At 42.0% G+C, this 10,704-nt stretch overlaps 1 protein-coding gene and 1 pseudogene across 2 annotated transcripts in view; one reads left to right on the top strand and one right to left on the bottom strand.

Moving 5' to 3' along the window:
- Positions 1–1,306: 1,306 nt before the first annotated feature.
- LOC140721327 (N-acetyllactosaminide beta-1,3-N-acetylglucosaminyltransferase 3 pseudogene) lies at positions 1,307–8,660 on the bottom strand (annotated as a pseudogene).
- A 153-nt stretch (positions 8,661–8,813) lies between these two features.
- LOC140721328 (NACHT, LRR and PYD domains-containing protein 3-like) overlaps positions 8,814–10,704 on the top strand; it is a 43,774-nt gene continuing 41,883 nt past the window's right edge. The window contains exon 1 of one of the 2 annotated variants that reach the window (XM_073036175.1): positions 8,814–9,097. The gene's annotated coding sequence lies outside the window, so the exon portion shown is untranslated. Of the gene's footprint in view, positions 9,277–10,704 lie in introns of both variants that reach the window. The other variant, XM_073036174.1, reaches the window with a different exon arrangement.

The following is a 10,704-nucleotide window of genomic DNA, read 5'->3' as shown; positions in this document are numbered from 1 at the left end:
ACAAAGCTGCTACACAGGTTGACTCTGTGGTTAAGATGGCATATAGTGCATTGGCCTTCATCAATTGTGGGATTGAGTTTAAGAGCTGAGAGGTAATGTTGCAGCTATATAGGACACTGGTCGGATCCCACTTGGAGTACTGTGCTCAGTTATAGTTGCCTCACTACAGGAAGGACATAGAAACCATAGAAAGGGTGCAGAGGAGATTTACAAGGATGTTGTCTGAATTCGGGAGCATGCCTTATGAGAATAGTTGAGTGACCTCGGCCTCCTTCTCCTTGGAGCGATGGAGGATGAGAGGTCGCCTGATAGAGGTGTACGATAATGAGAGGCATTGATCGTGTGGACAGTCAGAGGCTTTCCCCAGGGCTGAAATGGCTAGCACGAGATGGCATAGTTTAAGGTGCTTGGAAGTAGGTACAGAGGAGATGTCAGGGGTAAGTTTTTTTTTACACAGAGACAGGTGAGTTTGTGGAATGTGCTGCTGGCGGAGGTGGTGGAGGCGGAAACGATACGGTCTGTTAAGATACTCCTGGATGGATACATGGAGCTTAGAAAAAGAGGGCTATGGGTAAAGCCTAGGTAGGTCTAAGGTAGGGACATGTTCGGCACAGCTCTGTGGGCCGAGAGGCCCATATTGTGCTGTAGGTTTTCTATGTTTCAACTCAGAAGACGGCCACTGGGTTTGTCCAACCTTCCTTTAATTTGCTCTTACTAATCAATCCCAAATGCCGATTGGCCACTAGTTGATTGGTCACCGATTGCTCTATTGCACTGCCGTGAGCTGCCCCTCGGACAATGAGCCTTGTTGAAGTCCCCTCCTCTCCAGATCTCCGATGTCCAGGTTGGCCACTAGTCAAAGCCACCGGACTTACCTCTCAGTGATGACCGTGTCAATACCAGCAACATGACACTGGCAACCGAGTACATTGTCTTAGACAAGACACCTGCCAAATCTAATGCCACTCCCCTTCGCACTACATATGGACTGCCATCTATGTATGCATATTGATCTGTTGTCCCTACATGTTCATTGATCACTTTCCCACTCTGCAATGTGAATACTCCAGTTAAAGCCATATCCTGCGTGTGTGCTTCTATTTGATATGTAGTTACACAGACACAATGCAGGCTGACATTTGAGTACAGAAGTGATGACCATAAGTTTCTGTATTCCTCCAACCCTGAGACAATTTTAGATCCAGATTATTTGTTGTTCTCACAGTTCCAGTCCAAGAAATGCATTTGTCTCTTTCACATTTTGCAAGGGTCATGTAAGAAACGGCAAGAAAAAAATACACAGATATAACTGTTACTAAAAATTTTATTGGTGGCTTATTATACAAATGCCCCAAGTGAACATGCTGAACCCATCAGCACGCAATGCAACAAGGACTGCTCACTTGGAATAACTTTACAATTGACTTAAATTGTGATGCTCCTGTCAATATTGTAATGTCATTCTGGGTGCAGTAAGAATTAGGCTGAGTGATGACACCTGACAGCTTTTCAAACATTTTTAGAATGTAGAAAGGCACCAACTCTATGAATTAATGTATCCTCCAATATAATTTAGGAATTAACCTTCTTACATTGCATAAACAACTGATTAACACTCGTTTACAAACTGCATTGCATTCCAACAGTTGCTACATTCTCTCATGACTCATGCGGTCCTTTTCGTGGGTGCAGACTTCTGGGAAGCATGAACACACTTCAGATTAGCATCATGCACCGCATCCCACATCAACAGCAGTTCGAAAGGCCGAAAACGGTGCACTAGCAGCAACTCACGGTAATAGCAAGGATTAAAAGAGTCATCTTGGGTTGAAGGAACCCTGACTCCAGCTGTCCTGAATCCGCTATGGGAGCGTGGGGCTAGTCCAGACTTGGCCAGACACATCCCCAAAAATACATCATCAATGGGGTATAGTTCAAGCTCTTGGGCTATGTGGTAAATGATGTGAGCTGTATACACAGACATAAGTATGCCCCCTCCACCAACGTATGGTGGGTACGACTTGATAGTGGTCACTATTTCTGGCACATAATACTTGCTCGACTTCTGGCGAATGGGCCCAACCCCATAAATGAGATGGCCCACAAACAGGTGTTGGTGAACCTTCATGCCTAGCAAGTAATCAACCATGTTATCGGTGTTGGCAAAAACATCATCATCTCCATTGAAGATGAATTTGGCACTGGGGCAAAATTCACTGACCCACTGCAGCATCTTGTATTGTTTGAGGGTGAGGTTGAAAAAGGTATCCAAGAAATCCCATTGTAGGACATCTCCGTGTTCTCTGTTTTCCATTGCTAACAGCTGATTCAATTTCCTACTTTCTTTTTGGTCAGGGGAGACACCGGAGATAAAGACTCTCTTAATTAGGACCCCATTGAATTCGCGTTCTCTGCCCCAGGTCTTCCTTACCATTTCCCGCCGATCCTGGTTGAAAGGGTCAGATTTGATTACCAGGAGCAGGAAGACATTCTGAGATCCTTCTGGACCACCGCATTTATCTGGGACGTTTTGAATCATGTCAAATTCTCGACAGTGTTTATACATCAAGAAGTTTTTTATGTGCTCTTTCTGTTGATCAGATGAGGACAGGTGCAACAATGTCGTGTTCGCGTGGCACTTTGACTTGAGCACTGATTTAGTTGCATCAGCAGTAACAACCTTGGGCAGATCTTTGCGATGAAAGGTTTCTGCAAGATCATCAGTCTCTCGACGTTGGTCATTATCCCAGAACACGAAGAACAATCCCAGAGTAATCAAAACACCCAGCACTACTTTCTCATAGAATCGCCAGTGTCCTCTCATCTTTCACCTGAAGCAGAGAAACAAATATGGATTAATTCAAAGAAAACTTTACATTTACATGATGCTTGAGAAGAATGGGAAGTTTCAACTGTAATGAGGTTCACTAATGCTTTGTAATATTGACCTCAAAGTGATGGTGAGGTAAGTAATGGACAGGGCCCTACACACTGTTGAAAGTTTAATTGACCTGAAGCATTCCATTCCAGCAGAAAAACAAATCTACCTATAGGATACCATCTCTGTCATTAAACTGAAAATCGCATAGTTTCTTTCTGGGCTTTAAAGATATATGATTCCAACGGCCGTATTCCACCTCTCTTCACAGCTCTCATCACTCCTCTCGTGCTTAAACTGAACTGAGACATTGAGCAATAGAGCACAATGCAGGCATTTTGGCCCATGATGTTGAATCGACCATTTATTCTGCTCCAAGATCAATTTATCCCTACTCTCTCAAATAGCTCTCTATTTTTCTTTCATCCATGTGTTTATCTAAAAGCCTCTTAAATCTCACTGACGCATCTACCCTTATCACTACCCAGGCTGTGCATTCCATACACCCACCATTTTCTTTTTAAAAAAAATACTACTTCTGACAATCCCCTAAACTTTTCTGTAATCACCTTAACATTATGCCCCATCATATTAGCCCTTTCTGCCCTGGGAAAATGTTGTTGGCTCTCCATTATCTATACCTCTTATCAGCTTATACGCCTCTATCAATTCACTTCTCCTCCCACTTTGCTCTAAAGAGGAAGGCCCCAGCTCGTTCAACATTCAGTTTGAGTTCACAGGTTATTGATACTATGGAACATGATCTGTTATTGATCTGTTATATTAGTAACCGAATATATGGCAGTGCAGGGAAGGTAACGTGTTAGTACAGCTACTGAAAGCATCTGATTTTTATGGCATTTTAACCAGGTCTATGTATGCCTTCAATAGGAGAAACAAAGAGAAGTATACTCAAGGACCTTGGCTTCCTGCTTCTATTTTAACCAGAGAATTGTATTCAAAGTTAAATTAGCAGTGGCCCACCCACGCTGCCATCCATTGGTCAAGCCACTTTATGGAAGGCTACAACTAAGGCATAACTAGTCCCAAAGGCAAGGCTTATTCCACCCAGACATTCAGCAGTATGCAATTGTGACAAGACAGCGAAGCCATCGCAGGCCCATATCTATTGAAGGAAAACGGCACCAGCATCACCTACGGCAGGAATTTACGCTTCATGAAGAGCAGTGAACCTTGGACTCCAGGAGCCCAGAGAAAGCACAGATAACTGATAGCAGAACAGGGCAGATAGTTAGCATGATCCACAATGTGTATGAGTAAAACCTTGGATGCCAGGAGCCCTGAAAAGATGCCAGTGACTGACAGCAGAACGATGTGTACAAGTAAAACTATTTGCACTGGGATGCAACTTGTGTCACTTTAGAATTATGGAATCCTAGAGTAATGCGATCTAAACAGGCCCTTCGGCTCAACTGGTCCATACCAACCAGAGCATTCTCCCTGCTAGTCCCAGTTGTTTTGTTTGGCCCATAACTCTCCAAGTCTCTCCCTTCCATGTACCCGTCCGAATGCCGGTTAAATGTTGCAGTTGATCCCACTTCAACCACTTCCTTTAGTAGCTTCTTCCGTGTACTCACGGTCCTCTGTGTACTGAAGTTATCCCAATTTCTCTTTTCAATGTTTCCCCTCTTTCTCTTCTATCTGTGACCTCTTATGTTGGACTCTCCAACTCTCCAATAATGACAATCCACGTTATCAATACCCCTTGTGATTTTAAACTTCTGAGGTCACCTCTCATTCTCCAAGGAATAAAGGTCCAGCATGGCCAACCTCTCTGTAACCCAGGCCCTCTAGTCCAAAGAACATCCTCCTAAATCTCTTCTGCACCCTCTCCAACTTGACAGCGTCTTTCCTATAACAGGGTAACCAAAATTGTACAAAATATTCAAAAGTGGTCTCAACAACAATTTATGTAACTGCAAATAAAGCACCGCCCTTAAACTCTACACCATAACTGATGAAGGCTAGCATGCTAAACGCTTTTTTTCACCATCCTGCCTTTCAGTGAACTGACTTGTCAGCGCCTTGCCTTTCATTGTACAAGTTCTACTTCATTTGAATGTCCATCACCTCACATATAACCATATAACAATTACAGCACGGAAACAGGCCATCTCAGCCCTTCTAGTCCGTATCGAATGCTTACTCTCACCTAATCCCACCGAACTGCACTCAGCACATAACCCTCCATTCCTTTCCTGCCCATATACCTATCCATTTTTTATGACAATATCGAACCTGCCTCTACCACTTCTACTGGAACCTTGTTCCACACAGCTACCACTCTCTGAGTAAAGAGGTTCCCCTCGTGTTACCCTTAAACTTTTACCTCCTGAATCTCAACTCATGTCCTCTTGTTTAAATTTCTCCTACTCTCAATGGAAAAAGCCTATCCAAGTCAACTCTATCTATCCCCCCTCATAGTTTTGAAAACCTCTATCAAGTCCCCCTCAAACTTCTACGCTCCAAAGAATAAAGATCTAACTTATTCAACCTTTCTCTGTAACTTAGGTGCTGAAACCCAGGCAACATTCTAGTAAATCTTCTCTGTACTCTATTTTGTTGACATCCTTCCTATAATTCGGTGACCAGAACTGTACACAATACTCCAAATTTGGTCTCACCAATCCCTTGTACAATTAGATAGATAGATAGATAGATAGATAGATAGATAGATAGATAGATAGATAGATAGATAGATAGATAGATAGATAGATAGATAGATAGATAGATAGATAGATAGGATAGATAGATAGATAGATAGATAGATAGATAGATAGATAGATAGATAGATAGATAGATAGATAGATAGATAGATAGATAGATAGATAGATAGATAGATAGATAGATAGATAGATAGATAGATAGATACTTTATTCATCCCCATGAGGAAATTCAACTTTTTTTTTTCCAATGTCCCATACACTTGTTGTAGCAAAACTAATAACATACAATACTTAACTCAGTAAAAAATATGATATGCATCTAAATCACTATCTCAAAAAGCATTAATAATAGCTTTTAAAAAGTTCTTAAGTCCTGGCGGTTGAATTGTAAAGCCTAATGGCATTGGGGAGTATTGACCTCTTCATCCTGTCTGAGGAGCATTGCATCGATAGTAACCTGTCGCTGAAACTGCTTCTCTGTCTCTGGATGGTGCTATGTAGAGGATGTTCAGAGTTTTCCATAATTGACCGTAGCCTACTCAGCGCAATTTTAACATTACATCCCAACTCCTATATCAATGCTCTTATTTATAAAGGCCACCATACCAAAAGTTTTCTTCACCACCCTATCCACGAGATTCCACCTTCAGGGAACTATGCACCGTTATTCCTAGATCACCCTGTTCTACTGCATTCCTCAATACCCTATCATTTAACATGTATGTCTAATTTGAATAGTCCTACCAAAATGTAGCACCTCACATTTATCAGCATTAAGCTCCATCTGCCATCTTTCAGCCCACTCTTCTAACTGGCCTAAATCTCTCTGAAAGCTTTGAAAACCTACTTCATTATCCACAACGCCACCTATCTTAGTATCATCTGCATACTTACTAATCCAATTTACCACCCCATCATCCAGATCATTAATGTATATGACAAAAAACATTGGACCCAGTACAGATTCCTGAGGCACACCACTAGTCACTGGCCTCCAACCTGACAAACAGTTATCCAGCACTGCTCTCTGGCATCTCCCATCGAGCTACTGTTGAATCCATTTAACTACTTCAATATTAATACCTAACGAATGAACCTCCCTAACTAACCTTCCGTGCGGAATCTTGTCAAAGGCCTTACTGAAGTCCATATAGGCAACATCCCCTGCTTTACCCTCATCAACTTTCCTCGATACCTCTTCAAAAAAATTTAATAAGATTTGCCAAACATGACCTTCCACGCACAAATCCATGCTGACTACTCCTAATCAGACCCTATCTATCCAGATAATTATATATACCATCTCTAAGAATACTTTCCATTAATTTACCCACCACTGACCTCAAAATTACAGGCCTGTAATTGCTAGGTTTACTCTTAGAAACCTTTTTAAACAATGGAACCACTTGAAAAATTCGCCAATCCTCTGGCACCACCACCTATTGTAATGATATTTGAAATATTTCTGTCAGAGCCCCTGCTATTTCTACACTAACTTCCCTTAAGGTCCTAACAAATATCCTGTCAGGTCCCGGAGACTCATCCACTTTTATATTCCTTAATAGCGCCAGCACTTCCTCTTCTTAAACAGCTCAGGTATTTGTGAAGTAACGGGAATAGCTGGGTAACAAGGACGGGAGTAACGTAAATAGACCCATTAGTCATAAAAGTCATCTGATTGATAAGGTTATTTTTCCCCAGTAAGTGCACACTAATCTGTTTGTGAAATAGGTTGCACTCGTTTGGACGTGGTTATCAACAGTTTGTAATCACTACATAGCTGCTGCCTTGCCCATCATTGTAATGGCCCCACTGTGGACAAATATTTAAGTTTGCTTTATAAAGTTGTTGACTCTGAGACCGGTGCTGCTCCAGGTTGCCGAGGCACAGCTAAATCTGGCGAAAAGGAATGTACAGTGTTCAAAAGATTATTCCAAAATCATTACTTTTTACCAGAGTTCACATGGCCCATCCTGCTGCAGTGTCTTTCCTATAAGCCCACAGCGATTTCTGCCCTCAGCTGTCACGAGAGTTTATAGTCTGACAGTCAATTGGTTCCAAAGTAAACAATAAATTAATGCGATGACACCACCCGATCTGAGCCAGGATTCGGTTCGCGGTTGTTCCCTGGAGCAGATCGATTTGTCGTGAGATACAGTACGTAATCTTTGTCACCGTCTACTGAGCTACAAAATTAAACCTGGATCGAATAGCACATCAGAACCATTGGCTCGAAGGAGTTTTTGTGTCGTTTAGTTCCTGCGCTGTGGAGCAGGGTCTGGAGTTACGTGCTGATGAGTGTGAGTGCAGGCTTATGTGTGTGTTCTCAACTAAATATTGTCCAGAGTATGTTCACTTACTGTTTGGGCCCACAGAATTCCGGTGCTCGAATGCGCTGGAAACAGAATCAGGAGCTCAGCGCAGAGTAAACACGGAGACGGCACTGGGTGGGTAACGTTACGATGTGTTAATACGCCCCCTTATGACGGCAGGAATTCTAGTGTTTCTACCATTTCATCACTGTCTTTAAAATTGTGTGGATTTGCGGATCAGCCTGATTTTTCTGCACAAGTGAATGTGCTATTCCAGCAAAGACAACAAGTATCTGTCAGTGATATTTAAAATAAAACTTTATGAGTTAAATCTCATTGGCTGTTGATAACAAATGTCTATGTGCACTGTATTGTGCTAATCCGGTATCTATTAATACGGCCACTGATTGTATGTCCGTGGTCTTCTACTGCCGTTGCCCATTCAGTCCAATGTTCGACAAGTTACGCGTCCAGTGTTGCCTCTCTGCACAGTGCAGTAGTTCGTGATTATTTGAGTTACTGTCGCCTTCCTGGCAGATTAAATCAGACCCGTCTTTCTCCACTAATCTCTCATTACCAAGGCATTTTTGCTCTCAGAATTGCCGCTAATTGATTTCTTTTTCCCAGCACCATTCTCCGCAAACGGAGACTGTTGAACTTGGCAAACCCAGGAGTTCTGCAGTTCCTGCGATATTCAAACTGAACGGCCTGGCACCAACAAATATTCCATTCTCAAAGTCATCCAGATCACATTTCACCTCCTTGGTGATGTTTGTTGGAGACAGAACGTACTCTTTACTAAGGAACAGGACACGGAGAGACCCGCTGATAAACCTGTGGGTTTAGTTAATGGTTATCACCAGGAGCTGACTGAACATTAACCAGGGTGTGTTCATTACGTACAGAACCCGTAACACAGCCTTACTGGGACAGAGTGGTAACAGAATCTGTACACGGAAAGAAGCTCGATCTACTGACATATAAACATCACAAAGGCATTTAGCCACTTTTGTGAACAGATAAATGAGACTGAGAACGTATTGGGTTGTTCAATCATACAACTGTAGCGAATCGCTTTTGAAAGAATTAATAATTCCCTTCAGCTAATTGCATGCACCGACTTCCTGTGCATGTCCCGCGGGAAACCGGTGTTGTTGGAAATGTTATAGAAAAAGCTGCATTTTCAACCCAGCTCCGAATCATCAGAAAAGGCTCCGGAGGTGCGAGCTTCCCGCATCTCGGAACCGTCCGCGGGCTGCTGCTTCCAACAGCAGGAAGTCGATCCGTCCACACTCGGGGTTTTATTGATCCCTGGCCGAGGGAACTGAGGATTTGCTTTGCTTATTCCTTCACTGGCGGGACCGACACTACCTGTCTATTCTTGAGGACATTTCGTTAGGTAGCTACTGGGTGATGGCGAAATTATTAGAACTACACGCACTGCATATTATAGCGGGGGGGGGGGGGGACGTGTAAAGATGTGATGGTTCCATTACAGAGTCGTTGGTGAGACCTGTTGTGGATCACCGTCTTGTGTTGATTCCGTTGTGTCAGAAGTGTGTGGGTAGTTGAGAGATCTTTAACAGGTTTAACAGAGAGAGATCTGCGCGTTGTGAGTTGTCCTGTGAAGAAACGTCCGTGATATTGGCTTCTTTTCAGTGATTGAGAAGAATTTGACATGACCAAAGTATACAGGGTGGTGAATACATTACAGTTTTTTTTATTAGCAATGTACTCGATTGTATCCGTAGTAGTTTGGTAAAATCAGTGGGATATTTGATGAGACATAAAGTATCCTGCGGCGTCTTGACAGGGACGTGGACAAAATAGTTCATGTTGTGGGAGGAACTGAAAGCATTTGAAGACAGTTGAAAGCAGATTATTACAATTATTTCTGTAATTTCTGCAGTGTAACGTTCCTTGAAGGACAAGTGAGCGAGATGTTACTGGTGAGAGGCAGGATTAAGGCGCTGAGATCACAGACAAACCTAGATCGGTCACAGTAAATTCAGCATGTGAACTTTATTAAATCTCCCATCAGCATCCTCTAGCTGGCAAAAATATATCTAGTGATTTTAATGTTAAAGGATGAGCCTATTTAGGAGTGTTTTGAATGTCCCTGTTGTGTCTGCCTCTCTGACTACACATGGCAGATCTTTCCACGGACCCACTGGTCTAGGGGAAAAAAACATCTCTGAGATCCCTGTACTTTCTTCTGATCACTTGTATTAACCATTTCAGCTGGGAATCTGTTCCATGTTTTACTGATTACCTTGCCTTACCAGTATCCATTGTTTCAGTATAATAATACTATGTAAAGTAAAGGAAGGCATTAAAGTAAATTGATATTTAAATTACATATATATATATATATATATATATATATATACATATATATATATATATATAAATATATGTTAGAAGTAAGGCCTGTAAGTGAGCAGAGGAACCAGTTAACATGACTTGATAAAGTGTTGGGTTGGTTTGTAGTGTAAAGTTTTTTTATATTTAGCAAAATATTTTTCCCTTTGCAGGGCTCCTCTATTTTAAGGCCGTATCTAGTCTTTTTTTGTAACTGGCGGGAGGAATTAAGGAAAACTTTTTTAAACCACTATAATAAAATGGGCAGCTCGCGGAGACCCTTCCGTTTTTTCTCTATGGGGATGCATTTCGGCTTTTTTTTAACCGATTTTCGGGCTTTTTGGGGTGGTGGGAGGATTGGGGTTAGTTTTGATTTACAAGATTAATTGTAAGATTAATTTTAGTTTTTTTTTTTGGGAGGATTTTTTTTCCCATTACGGAGTTCCGGAACATGCTCATTTTGTGT

The sequence above is a fragment of the Hemitrygon akajei genome, unplaced genomic scaffold (genome assembly GCF_048418815.1).
Source record: "Hemitrygon akajei unplaced genomic scaffold, sHemAka1.3 Scf000054, whole genome shotgun sequence".
NCBI lineage: Eukaryota > Metazoa > Chordata > Chondrichthyes > Myliobatiformes > Dasyatidae > Hemitrygon > Hemitrygon akajei.
Note: the sequence above shows the minus strand (reverse complement) of the source record. Positions and strands in the feature narration are given on the sequence as shown.